The 23,467-nt window shown below is 39.3% G+C and overlaps 1 long non-coding RNA gene across 3 annotated transcripts in view; it reads right to left on the bottom strand.

Moving 5' to 3' along the window:
- Positions 1-3,063: 3,063 nt before the first annotated feature.
- The window catches only part of LOC145963718 (uncharacterized), an 89,809-nt gene continuing 69,405 nt past the window's right edge, over positions 3,064-23,467 (bottom strand). For all 3 annotated transcript variants that reach the window (XR_014436239.1, XR_014436238.1, XR_014436240.1), the window contains exon 3: positions 3,064-3,130. This is a non-coding gene — a long non-coding RNA (uncharacterized LOC145963718). The remainder of the gene's footprint in view (positions 3,131-23,467) is intronic.

Here is a 23,467-nt window from a genome sequence, read left to right as displayed (position 1 = left end):
AGGACTCCAAGTTGCGCGCTACGAATTCCGGTGGGGTGCACGAGACAAGCGGAGCTCACTCGGAATTGCGTTCGTTGCGAACGTGACGGACCGGAAGACACCGGCGAAGATCGTTCTCCCCCGAGAGAACCGGTGTCCCTCCCTGTGACCGACACGAAAGGACGACGACGACGATGCCCAGGGACACGATAAACGGCGGACGAAGCGAGGCATGTCGCTGGCCGTCGACGACCTCGCGTGCCTGGACGACGAGGACGGAAGCGTCGTCGTCGTCGACAATTTTCCCGGCCACCGATATTTCAAGGGATCGGAGCGAGAACCTCTGGGTTTCTTAACGTGTCGAGAGGATCGTTAATATAATGGCCGCCAACGCCGCGGGTCGTCCTGAGCGCGACGTGAAATACTGCGGCGGGTTCCGTCCCGACGCTTCACGTCCGCCACGAGTCGTTTCCACGTTAACGCGCCGTTGTTCCGCCACGGCTACATCAGCTGGTTCCGCCGCTGGTTCTCGCGTCCGCGCGATTCGCCGCGATAATTACGTCCGAAACCGCTTGACCGTCGACGACGGATCGATCGACGCTAACATAAGAGCAAAAGACGTTATAGGCGTTGTACCGCAAGAAGAGCAAAACTAGAGTCGGCTATATATGGGTTAGACATTCATTCCATGTATGTATGCGTTTGTAAGTGCATGTCTTGCATAATTTGTGGAATAAAAACTCATATATGTTACACGAATCTCGATGAAAGTGACATTTTTCGATATGCATTTATAATTATTTTTAAATGTCTTATATAATTTGTGGAATAAGTAATAACGTAATGACATGTATTATGTGTAGGTGATTTTTGGCGATAACATTTTTCGATTAAATTCACTTATACGTGAATAACTGATGATTTATGTACCTGTAGATATTAATAAAATCGCCAAAAAGTACATATCATACATATTTATGTGAAAATGCGATCTATTTGATGAAAATTTTAATGGAAATCTATCACGTCTATCTCGCGCCACAAGATATTCCCATTAATCTCCTTATATCAATCACAATGTATATATTGAATTACTAGTGCAGATTTTAGAACGAATGATCAATTTATAAATGTTCTCTCTCTATTTGAAACTTATTGTAGCTGCCAGTTATATAAATATAAATGTTGAAATTTATTTAGCTCCCAAATTTTTTTCGAAAAACATTTTTACCTCTAACCTACTTAGCAAGTTTATCAGCAACGACAGAATTAATTTCGAAATCCGCATTAAAAAAGTTATTGTATACTATATATTCACATTTATCCGGATATTTTAGTCACATATGTAATCTCTACATGTGTATCACGTCCTGTGCAGAAAAATCGCTCGATAAAAATTTATCAAACCCATTATTATCTGTAAAATTTCCACGTTTAATCATCCGCAATTCTCGAAGCATAGAAGGCGCACTTTGGGACACCCAGTATTGCTGACGACATCATCTTCCACGTAATCTTTACATGTGTATAATTATCTCGTGTACAGAATAATCGCTCCATAAAAATTTATCACACTCATTATTACATAATTAATCGCAATTCGAGGCATAAGAAGCGCACATTTTGGGACATCCAGTATGGCCGACGACGTCGTCGTCGCGAAACTCGATCGGAGAGTGCGTAGACGTTCAGAGGGGAACACATGGACGGCCCGAGGCGGATGGTAGAATCGTCCGGCATTGTGCTTGCAAATCAAGCAGACCGAATTTACATGAGATTTATGGCATTCCGTCTGCTCGCGCCCTCGATCCCTAACGCACCCCTTGCTTTCATCCCCGCCCTCCCCTCCGTTTCTGTGGGGTTCAATACCGATCGTGTCTACTTGCGATCGAAATACGAGCGATGATAAGTCGTTTATAATCGAGGGAGTAATTACATCTTGAGGAATGTATTAATGGCTGATGGGTGTTTTATATAGATATCAATATCGATATTTCATTAGTCGCTAGGCTAATATATTAGCACTCAGTTATTAGACTATTATTACTTTCTTATCTATTATTATACTTGAGCTTCGAGAAATCTGAAATAATCTATTCCAATCGCTCGTAATATATAAATGTTTCGAAGTCGATAAATTAATATTTTTATCGGCTAATTTCGCATGACATAAATAGCAATATATCGGAATAAATCGCGTCGATTAAGTTCAATATTGAGGGAATTAATGCGATATTTATAAGTGTTTTATAGGGAGCGGTTCTCGAGATCGTTTGTCGATTTCGGCAGACGAAACTGATGATCGCGAGAGGGACACGTGCAAGCATATCGTTTTTTTGCGCGAGATGACGGAACAAGGACGGAGAGGCATCGCGAAACCGGTCGGACAAAGACGTCGGGATAATGGTAGGTAGGCAGATACCACGCAAAGCGCCTACGCAAAAAGACTTGGAAATAACAGCCGGGGTACCGCCCCAACTCGACGATATCTGCGCGGCAGATGCAACGATCGGCCGTCGTAAAAGGGGGGAAGAAAGAGAAGAGAGAACGTTTGCTCGCCGCATCTCGCGCGGCGAAAAAGGGGCGCAAATACGTGCTTGACGATTCGCAAAATCGTGCATTTAACGCGCCTGCACGTGATTATCGAGAACGATAAATAATTTCCGGACTTTTTTCATAATTTCTCTAATGATATATAATATTTCTAATAATATATAATTTCTCAAAATATTGAAAAAAGTGTATTGTATACGTGTATTTTGTAGAGAAAGATATTACGTCTGTCAGAAAGGGCGGAGGGGGGAGAATCATTAAGAATAATCAATCAATACATATTTAACATGGAATGTAATATTATACAAACGATGTAAGAGCTATAAAAAAACATATATTGTATACATGTATTTTGTAGAGAAAGATATTACGTCTGTCAGAAAGAGGGGGGGGGGGGATCATTAGGAATAATTAATCAATACACATTTAAAATGGAATGTAATATTATACAAACGATGCAAGAGCTATAAAAAAATCTCTCTTTCTCTTCCTTCCTCCCTACAATAAAAAATATATCACAGATAGACTCACCCCTTACGTGATTTCTTCATGCTTGCCATATTCGGTTGTGGATTTGACGCAAAGATGTTGCACAGATCTGAAAAATTATTAGAATAGTTATATGTTGTGTATCTTATTTCTTTTAATAATAGAACGCGAAAATTAAAGATCACTTGAAAGCTTATACGATTCACATTTAATGTCTTTAATTAGTATCCCCTGTTCGTTAACAAAGAATCTTCCGCATGTTCGGGTTCAGCATTACTTATTTCTTCCTCACTTTTAATTTTAGACCCATTGTTTCCCACCGACGTAACTCGAGCGTGCATGTATCTATTTTTATAATGCCTACGAGAAAACGCGATGGCCCAAAAAGAAATACGGAATACATAAAAGATGAACGCACCTGGATGTAAATAGCTTTATATCTTTATATACGAGTTCGAGATACTCGGGAGATTCCAGACACCGGCAAAAAAAAAAGAAATATAAAAAATAGAAATATAAAAAGAAGTATTATAATTTCACAAGTTTAAATATTATTGCGCTACAAGATGCTCATTTTTAATAATAAAAATGAATTAAAATAATTAACATTGTATAACCGAAATGACAGAACGCAAATATTAGACAGCCACCGTTTCTCTCGAATGCGTCGCGAAAAAAGAAAAAAGGGGTTACCAACACACCAAAGGAAAGCAAAAAAAAAAAAGGAAAACAACTCTCTTTCTGCAATAACCAATCTCATTCAATGTATCCGAATATCGATCGAGGAAGTCGCTGTTCGTTCGAGATGCAGCTGCGCAAAGTACGAGTCTCGCATCATCGCTCTCGTCTCGGAATTTCGTGAGATTGCGAGCAGCATCCGCGGGTGGTCCTTTTTAATTTCCTGTCCAGGATGCGCCTGGACGCCGCAACGTCGTGGTCGGGGACAAGGAACTCGCTTAAGGGCGGCAGATAGAAAAGAGACTTACGACGGTTGGCGATGGTGGAAGAGGAGGCGGAGGCGGAATTCTTAAAATTCCGGATTTAACTCTGCTGAAGGATTAAGGCGCGACGCTTTCGAAAATGTCCAAGTGCCGAAGAATCCGCGCGACTCGCGATTAATTCCTCTTCTTTTTTTCCCGCGTCTCCCTTCATCTCTGAACGAATCTCGGTACTTTCGGATCGAAAAATGACTTGTATACGAATACATATTTATGCCCGACTCGCGTTCGGTCGCGAGTATATATACGTAACGTGTGTATATATTATAAATGACAAAAAAATCCCTTCGGAAAAGCATCGAATCTCGTTGGAAACATCTCGTTCGGGCGGAAGGAAATGGGAAGAGTATGCCGCGTCGGTAAGTGGATTCGTTTCGTGTACAACGCGAAGTCTCAGACTCTACGTATATATGTAAAAACCATGAGTTCTCTCTCCCCAAGACCTTCGTGAGACACGTTACGAGGAGACGCGAAAAGAGACTAAAGAAAGAACCGCGTTTCTCGAGCAAACATCTAATAAACCGAGTCGTTCTCCGCTTGCGATGAATAACCCATTTCTAAAGCATGCAAAGAACGAGAGATACCATCTTCTCCATATTACACGTATCTGTAATCGGAATGTAAATTTAATCAACGACGGAACTTGTCTTCCACCCTAAACATCGGTAAATCGCGATTCTTCATCGCGTATCGTGCGCGAAAATTCGAATAAAAGAAGCGAACGTACGTGTATATTTCTATTTCGCGGATTTGCCGAATAATCGAAAAACGTAGGACAGAGATTGTCGAGTTGTCGGGAATGTAACGATATTGAATTGGAGTATTGGCGAGACGGTAGCTCCTCATAGAAAGCAATACTTGGCTGACAGCTTGACAAAGCGCTACGCCAACGTGATACATCGTGAGAGGTTGATAGAGAAGCGACGTAAACACAATAAAAAGACATAACAGGAGAGGGTGAAGTAAGTTGAAAAATAAATCCGCAGAAACGGCAATTATAACGTCATATATATCGTCGCGAATGCATCACGTAATCTCTCTTTTCCTCGCGACAGCTCGTTTTTCATAATCTCTCTAAATTTAAACTTCCAATTCATATTCCGATGAAATATTTCGAGGAATTATTCGAAAATAATCTTAATAAATATTGCAACGCAATAAGCTAATGTGTTTTACCCAATCATTTTCTAGCTTTAACGGAGGCGCGCGCAAAAGTTTTGGCGAAAGTGGAGCACGTCGAGTAACACCTTATGTTCGACGCCTTGTCAAAATATTTTGCATCGCGCCGAGAAAGAGAGCATCGCGCATTGTCACGTGTTTCAAGACCCTCTTTGCGTTATACTGACGTTATAACGTTAATGGAACGAGCATCTCGCGCATGTACGTATGAGGAAGGCGCATTGCAGATGATAGAGATGCGCTGCCGCCATCGAGTGCATGTGTAAGAGGAACGCAATGCCGGATCGCTCTTTGATCTCTCTGTCTTTATGCCGGTAGCTTTGTCGAGAATCATGATAAAGTTTTCGACGATTGCGCTAGAGATCACCTCGCCTCTCCTCCACCCCTTGTCAGTTCTTCGCGCTCGCCCTGCTTTTGCATCCGTTGACGGATCCAACGTGTAGAATCGCGCGCGGCCCGAGATGATAAAAATTTATGGAGATGGAAGAGTAAATTGACATCTCTTATAGAAACTTCCGTCGCTCTCTATTTGAAAGATCGTTAACTTTGGAGTAGGTAGAGCAGAAGAGAGAGGCGATGGTTAAAATAATTGACGAGATCGGCAAACGTCGATTGAGCGCAAACATATATATATATTTTTAGACGTTTACCGTCGAAAACTAAAATAATAATTGAGCGACGTATCATCAATCATTGCATTTCTCTCTATTTCTCTCCTTCTACCTTGAATTTAATATCCTCCATTATATCCACTATTGATATGGATTGTCTCTAACATAAAATCGGAATTTTACTCGTTAAAATATTCGAATATCATACGATGCTTTTCGCGATTGGCTCGATTTATCTCGGAGCCGAGCAGATTTGTCGCGACGGCAGAGATTTTCGGTCAGCGACGCACACAAGGGTTGCCTTATATAGGTATATCCTAATCGGTTCTGTACCTAAATCCAGCGTGCCGAGAACCTATCTAACTAGCTCATCAATTTCAGGTACCCCCCCGGTCCAATGTAGCGTGCGCTAATTGCATTTGCTTCTGTGCCGATACCCCGTGCCAGTCTCCATCAGATTATTGTAATTATTGTTATTACGAATATCCCTCGTACACGTGTAATTTACGGCGAAATAGTTTGAATTACGGAGACCCCGGGTATCAATTATGCGTCCTACCGCGACGCTCATTGGAAATTGAAAATTTTTAGCGCGACGCATCGTCGACATTATTCGAGCGTTAAATTATGCGCGTCGATGTGCGCGACATGTCAGTGCCGATAAAACATTTCGATTAAATGATGCGCCACTTAATCGCCGCCATCATCTTTCATTCTCTCTCTTTAACACTCGCACTTTACATATAAATATCTAACTCGACACGCGCGCATATGGTTTATGGCTCGTTTAATTATTTACAGGATTTTCGGAACAATTTGGAATAATTCTTTCATTTTTTAATATGCAATCATTAATTTTTTTCAAGTCAAAATTTGATCATTATATTTGTCGGGTCCCTTTATATAAAATGTTAAATCTCAATTTGTAACTTAATTTTAAATTTAAATTGAAGTTAACGAGAGCACGTGATATTCATCATCAAAATGTATACTCAAATCTTGTAAATAAATTCCCTGAGGATTCCATGATTTTCCAGATACTTTTGTTCAAAATTCTAGTAGAATTAAAATATTTTCAAATGCAATTTTAAAACAAGCTTATTTTTGAGTGCGCGAGATTTGTGAATATAAATATGAAATATATATTTTAAATATAAAAAAAATTTATATTGTTTATAAATATATTTTAATAAAACTATTTATGTATTGAATAAAAAATATAAATTCTAAAGTACTAATATTTAATACTGACTAAATAAACTCATGAAATACGTAATAAAATATCTAAACTTTGGAAATATTATAAACTAAAAAATGTGTGTGTGTATAAAACACGTTGTGTTTTTTTAAATACAAGAAAAATATTTTTAATATAAAATAATTTAATATACAAGATAAAATTAATACAAGAGATGTTGGTAAAAAGAATCAATAAAATCATATAAAATTTATATATTGCAAAAGAATTTTTAAGCTACTCTAAAAAAACAGTCTTTAGACTTTCGAAATTAATATTGTTTACGTTAACATAAATATTTAATAATAAAAATAAAATTATCAATTTTTTTAAATTCCAATAAAATTCCACGAAAATTTCCTGATTTTTCAAGGTAGAATAAAAATCCCTGAGGACATCAGATTTTCAAGATTTTTCCCGGGAATATACCCTGTTTATATTAGATGTTTCGTAAAATAAATCATGGAAAATCTATTACTCAAGAAAACTACGCTCAAAGAAGAAACTCGGACGCTTCTGTGTACGCAAAATTTTTTTGCGCGCTAATAAAGCTGATTTTCTTTTCGCTTATACACGTCTGAAACTTGAAGCGAGGAAACACACGCGAGCGAAAATGTACAACGGAGACAGAGGTCGTCTTTCCGCGTCGCAATCATCTCGCAATTTGTTTAAGGCGCACAGAGCCGGAATGTTTCCTTAATTGTCAGGTACACGGGACGCAATATTTCATGCGGCAAGCCACCTGCGCGAATTTGCAGGGCCGTAAACCATCCAGCCACCGTCGTCTTTGAGATGCTTTGAACCGATCTCACGGTAAGAGCATTGAATTTGCATATTATTTGGGTAGCGCATACCTCTCTGCCCGAGGTGACTTCCTTCCTTCCTGCCTGTCGAAACGGCTCCTCGGACCGGATATCCAGGAGCCGCGGGATATCCAGAATCCACTACCGGAGTCGCTGTCGCGGATGCGTTCGCCGCCGTCTCGTCCGTAAATCTCGCGCCTTGGTCCACCCTCGATTCGCGGTGTTTGTGCCATTAACACCGAGATGCATCGCGGTTCCGCTATATTTCCCTCGACGGCGATAGTCGTTGTGATTTAGCGTGCTGCATCTCGTGTTGAGAAAGAGAAGGAGAAAAGGAGAGAGAGGCAAATGCAGCTAGACGAGCCCCCGTGGCTCGCTTACTTTATTTCGACGACCAAACACGTTCAAACTCACGGGAAAAGGATAGATCTAGACCGGGGAATAGGTTTCTGGTCTCTGTAAATTGCCCGAGTACCGCGAGCGGTTCCTAAGTGCAGCAGCCTCGAAAGAGGTATACGTGGTGATGCCGCGAACAATAACGCAATGTAATCACCTCGCTCGCGTAATGTATTTTCAACGAAAATCTCGCATTGCATGTCGAGTTACGGTCAGTTCCCGTAACAATGTTCTAATTACGTTATTAAATCCCTTCCCGACCCTCCCTTCCCGCGATGTCTTTCGTTAAATCATCGACTCGATATAGGTAAAGGCAATTACTTTCAGACAATTTCGTAAATTTCGTAAATTTCATCAAATTGCTTTATGCGTTGTTAAATTTTTTTATAATTAATGATGTCAAAGCAATGTTTTACAAGCACATACGTATGTATGCGTACACTTTCCACTCATAATTTATAATTTAAATTAAAATGTTGAAATAACGCTTATAATAACGAAAAAATGAAATTGCCGCTGATATAAATAAATTATCAGATTTTCGAAATTACAATCTTTTGATCTTATAGAGCGTGTCAGATACGCATTGTAAATGACATTTGAAAATATTCAAATGAGATAAAATGTGGATTATAAAGGTCGATGAAATTAATGAGAATTTCCTATGCAAACTGATTTTTGCAGTTTTTGTTAAAATTTAATAGTTAAATATTTTATATTTAATTTTTATATTTAATATTGTCTTGCATATTTTATACTTATTTGTTTTAACAGTTTTCATGTCTCAAAATATATTTTGCATATTTTAGAAACACAAATTTGTTAAAATAATACACAATTTTTAAGTAAACTCATTATCGCGATATCTGTTGGAATAAATAAACTTTTCTGCTATAATTATCATATATATATGTATATATTATTTATTCTCTTAGACATTCGTATTATATTTGTGCTTTTTATGATGCACAATAATCTCTAAAGATAGAATTCTCTTTCTGTTTTACGTAAACTGTGCGCATCGCTGAGGAATAGCAAGTTTTTGAAATGTTAAAACTTGCTCACATCTGCTTGCATTCGGTCTCTTTGACTACTTTTAAACTATTCAGAAGATGTTTCGACAATCGTTGTATATTGATAAAACGTGTTCCGGGCAATAGCGAAAAATCGAAAATATATCTCCGATCTTGTGTTACATTTTTCGAAACGTCCTCAATTTATCCTTTATAAAGTATTATAAAGTTAGTATAAAACTCGAGACATTCCGGTTGATAATCCTTTGTAAAATCTTGGAATTTTTTCCCCTCATTCACTATTATTCGATCGAGCTTAACACACATTACGAGGGACTTATTTCGACTTCGAAAGTCTCCTAAATCGGCTTTAGAAGAGAAGTCTCTCTCTCTCGTCTCGAGCATCCAATTATCGTCCGACGAATTCCATTGGGGATATAGCTTAGCAGTGAAATTTTTAATAAATGTCACCTGCATGAACGGCATGAATGAGGAAACTCGAGAAATTTTCGTGTCCGTGAACCGGTACAAAGCGTTCCGAAGCGTTTACGCTGGAACGCGCGCGTCGACAAACCGGTTCTCTCCACCGGATCGTATGGATGTATGGATGTGTGACAGGAGTCAACGTCTTCGGTGGATGTCCCCTACGCGTAATCTCTTCGCTGTTGCACGAGCACGACTTCTCGCTACAGTGAATCTTGCTGAGGAGTGGCTATGCAAAGAAAGCGCGGGCACGCCTTTATACAGAGCGGAGAGAGACTTCCTTACTTAATGCCCGGCCCGATGAGTTTCTCGTCGCGAGAAATACGCCTGGTGTAACCAGCAGTACACCGCCAGCAAGAACCGCACGTGAATAGGCAAATAAGTTCACTAAATTCCGCGGGATTAAACAGACACGAGTAAATGAAGCGAGAGAGGCCAAGTAAGGAAGTAACGTATGCGATTGCGCATGTTGTCGGATGCGCTGAATCCGCTTCATTAAGATGCCGCATAACAATTAAAGCTGCATAACTTTGCGGTGTTTATTGTACGTATATGTAAGAGACAAATTTCTCAGTCAATTAATTGACAAGCGCAAACGTATAGATTTCTCCATCTCGAATATATTAAATTATAATAGTAGATTGTCGTGTATTATTATCATGATAAATTATATTCATAACATTTCTCAACTCGATCGCGAATTCTCTCTCCTTTCAAGATTATTGACTTGCCTAGACGGCATTTTATTCTATTCTCCGAATAAAATGCTCCGGTCTGGCAAAGGGGATTCCGTTCGATCGAAATGCCGTTGCGCATTTTACCTGTCAGGCTGTTTTCAGCATCTCCGATGAAATATTGGGACATAAACCTCTTTATGGGATCACTTAACCAAAGTGTCCTTCGAACATCTATTTTTAAAGAAGGAATTTCAACCGCGTCGTAAAACGATGAGATTGATGATGAAAAAAATATCTCGAAATCCGCGAAAAAGAGATTAGACGTACCGACAAGAGAATTGAACTCGCGCAAAATATATATATATATCTATAAACGAGAAAACTTTCGGAATCACGTACGTACATAATCACGTACGTACATCAAGCACGTGCTCGTTCAATGGCTGTCCGCGACAAGTTTCGCCATGCTTATTACGTGCACCGCAAGAACACAATTGTCCCGCGCTTTAAAAATACTGCCGTAACGATGCGTGGCCGCAAGATTGCTCATCGGCCGCAGAAAGTAGCTAACTACCGTAGGCAAAAGCGAGCGTCAACTTTTTGCGGCATCATCAAAGCTCACCAGATTCGACGATCAATGGCGTAAGTAGATTAGCAAAGAAAAGTAAGGATCGCCCAGAATACAAAACTGTCGAGTTGCGATACGATATTTGTATCAATTAATTTTCTAGAAAATAATTAATTTTCTGGAAAATCAATTGACGATAATTTTAATTTTTTTATTGCAACAAATTTGAATATTCCACGAGAGAAAAGAGAACTAGACTGCGCTAGAAAAAAGAGAAAGGGGATGCTTTGATGAAGCGTTCGGTCCAACACACATACACACGTACACCTAGTTACGCCATTGCCGCCAATCTTTGCGGACGGATGTTAGGAGAGACGGCGAGATGTCGTACTCTTTGCGGTTCCTTCTTAGCTGGATGCAATGGGGCGTTCACGGCACGACGGCGAGTCGATTCCGTTCCGGTCGAGAAGCCGAGAAAAACGAGAATCGATTCGTAGTTACGGGCGAAACATGGACGTGGCTCGTCTCGCTTCGCGTCCGCGATCTTCGATCGCCACGAGAATCGGTGTAGACCGAAGGAGAGTCTCGGAATCGTGGTAAATGCCCTCGGAACTTTCGTCGGGAAAGGATTTTGACGCCGATGTAATTTACAGACCATAACCGGGCCACTTCTGGCTCCGCTAATACGTTGCCAATTTGCCAAGGTTTTTTTTATTGCGCGGACAAGACTGCAATATTGCCTCGAATACCCGTACATCCGATCTCCGATTCGTTTCCTTGATAAAACTTCATTAGTACGTGTAATTAGCAGTAATTGTATTATAATTGCTTCGTATGAAAAGCACCCAAAGAGAGAGATAATTCTATTGTTTTAATTTACCTTCTAATTTTTAATATCCCTTTACGATGTAATTTCTTGCTAAAATAATATTAATTTTGCAAAACGGGGAAAACATACCGCGGTAAAAATGTTTTACGTTTGTTATGGTTACTTGAGTAATGAATAATTATTTTCGTATTTTGTATTGACCATACGCGCACATTTATGCGTGACGGTTTCCGTAAACTATATTGTTGAAAGCTAAATAATTTAAGAGTTTTCATGCGTGCATGTACAAAAGCGTAATTGTATGTTAATTAGGCAAAACGCAAATAAACATACAGATTGAAAATACGGACGAAAAATTTGACAGTAGCGTAAAGTAAGCGGGGATGCATGAATTATGTATCAAATTATATTAATTGCTAGAATAGTCGATGAAACTGCAAATGCACCTCGACATTTGCTTTATGTCATATTAATATTCCGTCGCGAAACAGAAAATTACCTCATTTAGGACAAATTGCCTCGATATACCCGCGTTCGCCACGCCAAATTATTCGGCAGAAAAATTGTACTTTGCCGATGAAAGCAAACATAATCCATTGTGTATAAAAAATACAGTAATGAAATTTTCAGTGTCTGTGGCCGGGTCCTGCCTGTAGCGAATTGTATCTACTCGAAAGTTTCAAAAATATAGAGATGATTGCAACTAAAAACACGAAATAATGCGGGGAAATGAAAAGAGAGAGAGAGAGAGAGAGAGAGAGAGGGAGAGAGAGCGCATACGTCATTTCTGTGGTTAATAGAAATTACATGTTAATAATGTAGCGGTTGAATTATAATCTAAAAGGACAAAGTAGTTGAATACACGCGTAAATTCGCAAGAGCGGGGATATTTATTACGTTTTAAATCGAATTTTATAAATACGTGTACAGCAAAAAATGTTTTCATATATAAAAAAAAATTGGAAAAATTATACGAGAAACATGCGGTATTTTTTCTTTTTTTTTATTAGAAAAATGAAGATTAAAATTATTGTAACGTAAAATTATATCGTCGCTTTGTTTCTGCTGAAGAATTTCCTTAAAATATTATATATTACGTGTATCAAAACATTGTTAATAATACGGCAATATTTGTCAATGATAAATTTCATCGTGCGATTTGCAAATAAAGTCACATTGCGCCCATTAATTTCTCAATACACAATCTGGCCGAGAAATATGTTGACGGGCGCGCACATTCACGGTCGTTGCTCGCCCGACGCGCGGAAATATGAATTTTATTAGATTTATTCGCGCGTTCTTACTACTCGCAATGAGAATAACTTCATTTCATGACAGTTTATACTTATCCACAATTAAGATCACGCATACGTAAACTCTTGAAGCACAAAATTCCGATCGTATCCGCCCCTCTTCCCTTCCTCGTAGCGTGTTTCCCCGATTACATTATGCGTGCAATAAACTTTTATCACCGTATATATATGATCGTACAATTTATTAATCGATGTATGTTTAATATATTCGCTGTCAAATTCACAGTTCCGTTATCATCGATGTGACATCGCAAGGAAAGAGGTAGCGCGCGCGCATCTGAGGGTTAATGACTCGTTCTCGATGGTTTCGGGCCAAATAGAGCGCACGCGTCCAAATTGCTCGTACATCCTCGGATGTATCCTTCGGGACGACGACGGCGAAGTCGCAGGGGGGTGAGGGGGAGGGGGGATAGGGGTGGGAAAGGGCGAAGAGCGTGACGGCCGATCGAAGATTCGGGACGCAACCGAGCGGCACACGACGATCGGCGCGAGCTTTCGATTCTCGCAGCACGTGGAAGGGTAATGGCCGCGCGGAATCTAATGAAGGGACGTCTAGGGAGCAGTTTAAGCAGTTTCGCCTAATCTAACTGCCGCGGTCGTCCCCGCCGCGAGGAGACCGAGGGAAACTACATGGCCTTTATGCCGACCCTCCCCCTCCCTCTCCCCCTCCTACCCCTCCCTCCGCCCTCGCGATAAGTCGTGGATGCAAAAGAAGAAAAGAAGCGAAACGAGTCTCGTTTGTGAAGAAGGTAATCGTGAGGGGGCAACGAGCAGGAACGCAAGATTGCGGAGCAATAAGATCGGCGCAGACACTTATATTTTTTCGCATCTTTCATAAAAATGCAATTCTTGATATCATTAAATTAAATAGTAATTTAAGAGATTCATTAGATTCATTTTATTATTATTATCTTGATGTTTGATGACGACCGAGTGTTTACGAGATTCGGATCAACTTCCGGTCGCGATTAAATCAATTGGCAATTTAATTGAATCGCACTAGATAAATTTAGACCTTAATTTTGATCTAATTAAAATTTAATTGTTAATTTAAGTAGCATTTGAATGCGGATTCGATTGTCATTTGTTTGCGGTATTAATGACAAGTAAACCACATTATTTCGCTATTAGCGGACAAATTGTAAATGGCGTCATTATAGGGTGGGACACGGCGCGGATTTACATCGAATTATACAGTTCATTACTAATTCATAAAGTAGTCGACGGTGACGAAGGCCGGATCTACAGCCTGTCGAGCGCGCGGCAGAGGCGGAAACGAAAAGATCCCCTTCTTCCCACCCCCCTCGCCCCTCTCTCTCTCACACGAACGCGCAATTGACGATTCGTCTCTTAACCATTCTTCGCTCCTCGGCGGACCTCAAGAAGTAAGCAAGAGCAGTCGGCGGTAACCGACATGGGTAAGCCCATCGAGTATTCATGCGGCTTTAATTACCGGAACAAACTTTCGACCCGATTGGAAAAGTTTCGACGATGCTGGCATACCTGATCGCCGGATGCGAGAGAAGAAGATTGAACCGGTCTCCGGACCGCGCGTCGGAGGATGCGGATAAGGACGAGGATACCGCCGGAGATATTAAAGGCGATCGCGCCGGAACGAGAGAATAGCCGCCCCGAGCTTGTCGCATGCTGCACGCGCCACGTTTATCTCACGCTATTATTCCCGTGCAGTTGCCGCACTTTTGATCGTCGCGCGTCTTTTACGGGATGTCGTAAAACGAACGGGCCACGCGAATACATCGGGGCAATTTGGATTGTGGCATTAGAATCGGCCGTGTGTCTAAAAGGTAGCTTGTCGAGCGGATGATTTGTTTCTGCGGACGCTCGCTCTGTTGCTTTCAAGGGTAAAATTCGCAAGTAACAGGTGCCATTTTCACAGGATATTAAACCTTATAAAAGGAAATTTTACAAGAAATTTTTAAGGACATTAAGTCTTGTAAAGAAAATTTTCCGATCTTTCAGGTATTCATTCAAAATTCCAGGTATAAAGATATTTTGAGGACTTTTTAGCGTAATTTTTTAAAATTAGTTTTTTTATTAGATGCGTTTTCTAATGCTCTTCATTCATATAAAATACAGAGCCACTTAAGTTACAACTGCTTTAATTAAAAATGTAATGAAAAGAAACGGAATAGCTTTCGTAAGATAACACTTTTCATTTTTTAATCACTAAAAATTACAATAAAGGATATGTTTAATATTTTTTAAGACATTATGAATGTATAAAAAGAGATATACATATAATTATTATTTATAATTAATATCTTAAACACACAACTTGACTTGTTGGATTCTTAATTGCTTACATAATATAAGAGCAAAATTAGAATAAAAATTTCCTGATTTTTCTAGATACAAAAGAAATCTTTAAGAATCTAAGTTTTCCATATTTTTGCAGAGAATAAATTTTATATTTTGCCGAGAAAGGATTTAAAAAAAATCTCATTCTAAAAATTAACTTTAGCAAGCAAGATACGATTATGTTAAAAGTAGAGCAAAATTGAAGAAAAAAAATATCTCAGGCTAAAAATAATGATTCTAATAATTTACATCCGCTGATTCACATGATTGAAGTTAAGGATTCAAGAAACAAAAATAATCTAAATAATTTCAATGGACCAAATGCAAATTATAAAATGTTTTTCGCTCGACTTTTATGCACGCAGAAGCATCCGCAGCATTTCCTTCTCTTAATCTACACATATTCTCGGTCAACGTGCATCGCGTGCGAGACACCCAAGTCTGAAGTACCGATATCGCGTAGTTCGCGTTTATCGGGGATCTTTCCACGCACTGTACGTGCGAGCACGTCATGAAACTCGGCTCATGCATCTTTGAGATGTCGCGAAGTCGCTTCGCGCTTAAGAGCCCGTCCCATCGATTATTCCCAGTACTCGTTAGCTATGCTAATAACACTCAGCTACTTATCGTACACTTTGCTCCATAAGTGTTCCTTTAAATCTTGTTATTGTCTCTCATTTTGTGCCCTTATTGTATAAATTATTGCGTTTCGCAACCACTGACAGTATTCGCCTTAACTAACGTTTGAACTCTGTTAAACAAACTGAGGAACGCGTTACTCGGCAATTTGCACACGTTTGCAGGGAAGTCCTATCTATGAAAGACTCCATACGCGAGAAAAATCATATGGGACGAGACGCTTTTACGTGACACGGCGAAATACTCGCCGAGAAATCGTTCCACGATGCGTCATGCAATTTTGCGTGATTGTCTCCCCGCGCGCGAGACGTTTCCGATCCACTTTGCCGATCGACATATCGACGGGAAAAGTACGGACAACGACTTCTCGATACGACATCGAACGGCCGAAATAGTCGACTTTTACGAGCAGTCGTGATGCCTCGTGGGTTGGCGTCGCGACGTGTCGCATTCCTCCTGGAAAGTCGAGCGTCGAACTCCCTGCATCCTGGTGATCGTCCATTCGATCAGAGGCGCATCGTTGACACCTCGAAATTTCCTTTCGACCGTATCAATCGATATCCCTAGTCCGCAAGTGCAACGACGGAATTGTTGACTAGCAATCTAAAAGATTCTCGACTATTGTATGTATTTCTTAAATGTATATAATCGATGAATTTATAATTTAATTCGAAATTTGTATAATTTGATACACATGTTGCAGTATTATATAACTGGAGTATCGCATAACTGGTGTCTGTTGTTCGGGTTCTACATCAAGCAAATCATATCATAATAATTGAGCGAATACAATATTACGTTTTCTGAATAATAATTTTATTTTGATGAGCTTATACGAGTATTATACGAGTCTCTCGGAATATAATTATATTCATCTATTATGTAATCTCAAGATCTCAACTGTAGCCGAAATGAGGACCCTATAAACGATGTATTTTTTTGAGCTGTTAAATAATTATACAGCCTGTCCTGAATTATTAGAAGTAATAAAAACTTCATATTCCAATTAGAATTGCTTTTAAAAGTAAAATACTGTCTCACGAAATTTCATATAATATGAAAAATTTAAACTACTGAACTGATTACACTTGCTTGATAGCGAATTTTCTAATCAAATTGATTTCTTTTGCCCTCTTTAAGCGAACGTAATTGATCTGTTATTCAGTCGTGTTACAAATGTACGGTCTTAATCATCCATTTGATTCCACTGTTGTTCTATATATTTGTTTATATATTTTCTCTAAAATAATTCTCGTTAAATAAATAAATAAATAACTAATAAATAATTGCGTAAATTTTTCAATCAAAATTCGCACACGGAATAGGATTTCTAAAAATTCGAATATGATATTTATAATATTTTTATTCGCCTTCTTCATTAATAATTAATAAACAGTTGAGATTAAGTGAAAAGTGGAAAAGTGGAGAAAATGCTTTCTGATTGAAAGAACCACGCCATATGAGATCTCGAAATGTGCCGTTTGAAAAGTTTTAAATCCACCAGCGCACCTGAGCAAAGACGAAGGCGAAGGCGTACGACTGTCGACGCGGCAATATCGGAAACGTGGCTGGAGGCTTCATCGTCGTCGCCGTCATCGCCCTTACTTGTCGAAGTTACGCTAGGTTAGGCTGGATGTTTTGTCTAAACGAAGGAAGAGGCGAACCGAGAGAGATCGGGGAAACCGAGGACGAGGAAGACCAGGCGACTCGCCGAGCGCGATATTGGGATCCATTGTTCTAGAGGTTCGCGAACGCCATAGAGACGAGGAACCATTGTGCGAAGGGCCGAGCGTCCTTGTTGTGCCACGTTTGCCGGCATCACGGCTTCGCTCGATTAAAAGGGCGTTAATTGATCCTTCGATCGACGCTTGTGACGGCGAGCGTCGCTTCAGCGAATTTCTCATATTGCCGAGCGCTTACGTGCGACTTGCCCTGTATTCCTGCGAGGCGACATTCTTCGAAATGAAATGCATCGACTCGTAATTCCGCGAGATTTTCATGGATCTTTAAATTCATGGATTTCAGACTCTTGTAAATCGAGAGACGCTTATGATTAAACAGCTGTTTATTACGAGATAGTTATTTTATTTTTCACTCGGTTCGACCAGTGTTTCACGCGAGGAGATTTTTCTTTCCGATAAAAAAGATATAGGATGCTGGCCGTGTTCATGATACCATCTTGATCCAATTTGGCGAAATATCTGTGCGCGTATACGACCACTTTTACGGCAAGAGGAACGCTTTCATATATGCCGAAAACGTAGCGAGATCTTTGAGATACTCTTTCGAAAGAATATCTCGGGGATTGTCCGAGGCTCCTCTCGTCCAGCTGGGACGTGGCCTTCCGGGGAAACGGCCGCTGACCTGTTCCTTCCGTTCTACTGCGGAAGGAATCGATTCTGTAACCGTGGCCGTATCCCGTATATCGCTCGATCTCGTTCGGATTCTGACATCGCGCGGGGCGTGAAAACGGCTTTTATGGTGTCGACAACCCGGCATAATAGCACCGCAGTCGCGTCATTTCGAAAGTCTTTGGATCCGACGAAGGTGTACGTATATCGTGATGATCAGTCAGGTGCGAGATAAAGGCGAATTTACATCGAACGGCTTTTTACGATTATCATCCAACACGATTTTATATAGATGATCGAAAATGCGATAAGTTGATTTTTGTCATAATATATTATATATAATGTAAAAGTCAATTATTTTACATGAAAATCAATTTCGTATAAAAATTTATTTTTTACAAAAATTAATTTCATATAAAAATTAATTATTTTATATTATATAAAAAACTATATGATATGTAACTCTTTCATTTCTTTTAATTTCTTTCAGATACACTCTTGGATAATCGACATATTTACACGATTTTATATAGATGATCGAAAATGCGATAAGTTGGCGATAAGTTGATTTTTGTCATAATATATTATATATAATGTAAAAGTCAATTATTTTACATGAAAATCAATTTCGTATAAAAATTTATTTTTTACAAAAATTAATTTCATATAAAAATTAATTATTTTATATTATATAAAAAACTGTATGTAACTCTCTCATTTCTTTTAATTTCTTTCAGAAATACTCTTGGATAATCGACATATTTACACGATTTTATATAGATGATCGAAAATGACAAGTTGGCGATAAGTTGATTTTTGTCATAATATATTATATATAATGTAAAAGTCAATTATTTTACATGAAAATTAAATTTGTATAAAAAATTCATTTCGTATAAAAAATGTATTTTATATGAAAATTTATTTTAATACTATTTTAAAAGTTAATTATTTTATATTATATAGAAAATTATACAATGAGTGTAACTCTAATTCTCTTTTATATATTATAAATGAAACAGAATTTTTTAATTTCTCGGAAAACTCTCTTTGGATAATCGACATATTATATTTTAAAAACCTTGACAATAAAAAAGAATTATCCTACAAAATTGTCTTTTCAAATCCTAATAATCTAATCGATATAATTCCCATTTTGCGACAACAATATCACTCGCGCACGATTTAATTCTTCTTCCGAAGATGTTGCCGCGATGTTTGTAAATTCGCCCTAAGTATACTCCCATTGGAGAGCCACGGAGTTAATAAGCGAGCCAAGTAGCGACCGAAATTTGTGGTCCCTAACACACGTACCACAGCCCCCGCTAAATATGGCTCGCGTACGCGCCTTCACCTAACATACTCCACCCGCTCTTGCCAAATCCCCATGCGATACGTTTATATCCGTCGTAGGGGCGGCGTGCCAGCCTTGGTTCGCCAAGGCCGCCATATCCTCTTACGACCCCTCAAACTTGCTCAAGTAGGTACGTCTAAGTTTGCGCGGACCGTATCCCGTTGGGCCGAGATATCATCCGTTATTAGGGCGTTAATCCGAAATATGTCGGCGCGCCGACGCGATTGCAAATTACCTCTAAGACTGCGCTTAACGAAGGCCGAGGATCGTGATACCGTCTCTCGGATATAGGTCGAATCGCTGGCGCATCCAGACCGATGTCGCGCAATTAGATACGCGAAAATTTAATGGGTTATCGATCCGCCGTCCCACTTTTATTCCTACGAATTAAATCTGCGGGTGGTACATCGATGTGTCCGCGCTCGTCGTTCCATAATCAAGGAGACAAATTCGCGTAATAATAACACGCGCGTTATACATACACCGGTTAATGTTACAATTATGCAAATATGCACTTGTGTACACGTTTCTGACGCAGGGAAACATTCCCGGGATAAATCTCCCGCTCTATCTCCCCCTCTCTCCCCCGCTCTCATGTAACACCGGAGCCAACGGTAATATTAAGGACACAAATCTAATAGAATGAGTCCACACGGTATACTATATCACTGTATCTATGGCGCTAAACACACCGAGAAAGCATGATACATGGTCGTGCGAATCGAGAGTCTCGGATTATCTCAGGCGGTCTCTATCGTTAATGTGCACGAGGGTAGCCGAGGAACCTCCAGGTTTCTCGAGCTCCCGGACCGACGCGATAGAGCGTAATTAGAGTGATTGCGAGATGCGTGACAATGAGACTTGGGAGGCTGTAATCGCTCGCATACACGATGGGAGACACGATACGCGATCGCATCCGCTCACGATCATCCTCGATCTTTCGCATGATCTCTTTTTCATTCGCGACGTACCGTTTCTTGCCGTCAATAAATATCTCGACGAATTTAAACGGAATTGATCCTGCAATTAATATCTTTGAAATTAGATAATTGTTTATGTCGTTTTTGCGGAGGCCTCGCTCTCCCAGGATTTTTCAGGTGCGCGTTTCTTATCCAAGTTTTCCATCTCTGTTCCAGCCGCACGCCACTTGGACGAACGATTCACATGCGAGCACGTATCGTCTTCTTCCACGGCAAAGTCCACGAAACGGTGGCTCGACGAGCCGTGACGGAGGCTTCCGGTCGCACGGCCTACGCACGCATCGCATAGACGTTCAGGAAAGATAAAGAGTAGACCGCGCGAGGAGGTCGCCCTTGGCGCGACTAGGGGAATAAACGCGGGACTCACAATGAGAGGGAAACCGAAGCGAGGATTGCGCTCGCGGTCGAGCGTGACCTGCGAATTATTTATATCAAACCTCGTCGCGATGATGTAAACAAAAGGATAATTTCAATTCCTCATCATTGTTCGAGATATCAAGATAAAATTTCAATTTTTTTTTTCTTCTAAAATTTTGGTAGTAATTATGATGACAATTAAATGATGAAGAGAGGAACAGAGTTTTCTAAATTGTCTAACTTTCTAATAGTCGAAGGAGTGATGAAGGGACCAAAGATATTGACGCGAAAATCGAGTATCAGGTAAACACACAAAGATCGCAAGTGACATTGACTCGCTTCCTCGAGCATCTCATTTTCATATCCGGCCTCGACTAACGCACCTGACACGAGATTAACATGCGCCGTCACGGTTTCCATGCTTCGCGTAAAAAGCGTTTTGCTTGGTGTAGTCATTTCTAAAGGTTCTACCTGATTTGACAATCATAATAATCAACACAATATGTGTTAAAAAAATATGCGTTTGACAAGATGGAATGACTATTATTAAGTGCCAGCAATAAAAGTTTCTAATAATATCTTTTTAGATGGTATAATATTTGATAAAAAGAGTCTCCATTATAGGATATAACTAACGCGAGATGATAACACGATAACGCGTTAATCTCGTCGATTTTCCGCTAACGTTCATCGGGGGTATCGTTAACCAAGTTTGCCTTCTCGTTCAGCATCCCTATCTATTGGATAATTTATGATTCCCGTCGTCTGGGTGTCGACAATACGATGCATAATAGATGCAACTTCGATCATGACATCGGGATGAGTTTCGAGAAACATAATTCGATTACAAACATAATTCGAAATTTGCCATTCGCGAAAACTGAAGGAACGATTATATATCGGAGCATTATCGCAAATGACGAAAAATAATCGCATTATTCAAAAATTTAATAATTTATATAATTGATTTATATTGTATACTTACATATTTATAATTATAATATATTTATTTTATTTTATATTTATAAATATAATATATTTATTTTATTTCATATCACAAGAGTACGTATTTTTTCATAAAAAAATAATATGTTTTTACATATAAATATAAGTATACTATACGATATAGATTTTTATGTAAAAGTTTACATATATTTACACTTTTATATGAAAATATATTTTTCTCGCAAAAAGAAACAATCAAAGCAACGTATATATTTCCAATTTGTTCACAAAGAGTTATTTGTTTCTTCGTCTATATAATTTATTCAATTTATACAACTTATTTTCAAGTATACGTAAAACTTTGAACTTGACCAGGTAACGCACTCGGAAACCGGAAGACGAGATAGGGCGACGCGAGCTTCAACGGTTTTCATGTGCATCACCGTGTCCAATGCATAGGATGACCGGCATCGAGGAGTGGCGGTTGGCAGGTGCCCCAACGACCGTTTATCGTTTGGTCTAAACCAGAAGGCCGTGACCATGATGTAAGAAGAATATCAGATGTGTGAGCGGCGCTTTAAATTCAGACCGGCACCGGACGTTACATCGTACGCCGACATTGTAAAACTGTACATTAATGGCGCGCATGGATTACTCCCACACAATCCTCGGATTTTCATTTCATTTATATTTCAATACCGTTAAGCTACTTTTGTTCAGCATTATTATGCGCGCGTACATAGTGCATTTTCATAATAAAATACATTGCTGCATGTATAAATGTAAAGTATAACGTGAAAATTTCCCTATAATACACGTGAGAACTTGGAAATAAAAATATAACTCGTGCGCACGATAATAACTGAAATATACACATTACCTCAATTATTATTCCAACAATATTATATGAGAAATTTATGAACTTTGACGGATTAGTCCTTCCGATATTTAAATTACATGAATCGCGACGCGAAGCGGGGGAAAACTGCAGGTGTTTTACAACACGCGGGTATAAAATAACATGTTTATCCGAGGGTTAAAACGGACATTGCACATTTCTACCGTAACGTAACAAAACGAAAACCCTCTTACGCGTCTCGCATGGCTGATTCATAATGAACACCGGATGACTGATCCGTCACATCAACACTGTTTGCCGTTCATCGTCCTCGCTTATCTTACGTCCTTGACACACCTCCATCTGTCACGTGAAATCGCAAAACAAGCAGGCAGGGAGATGTAATAATTTACATCGTAATGTGAATCTCACAGTTGAAATTATGAAAATAATGTATATAGAATAATTATTCGAGCGGCAATATATCCATTTTATTATACGTGAATCGATATGTTTTGAGTAAAATTATTCGCACGAGATCAATTTTAATCCTAAT

Source organism: Camponotus vicinus, unplaced genomic scaffold (assembly GCF_025532165.1).
Source record: "Camponotus vicinus isolate PSW18456_S1 unplaced genomic scaffold, iyCamVici1.0 SCAF_13, whole genome shotgun sequence".
NCBI lineage: Eukaryota > Metazoa > Arthropoda > Insecta > Hymenoptera > Formicidae > Camponotus > Camponotus vicinus.
The sequence above is the reverse complement of the archived record's forward strand: the minus strand, read 5'-3'. Positions and strand labels throughout refer to the sequence as shown.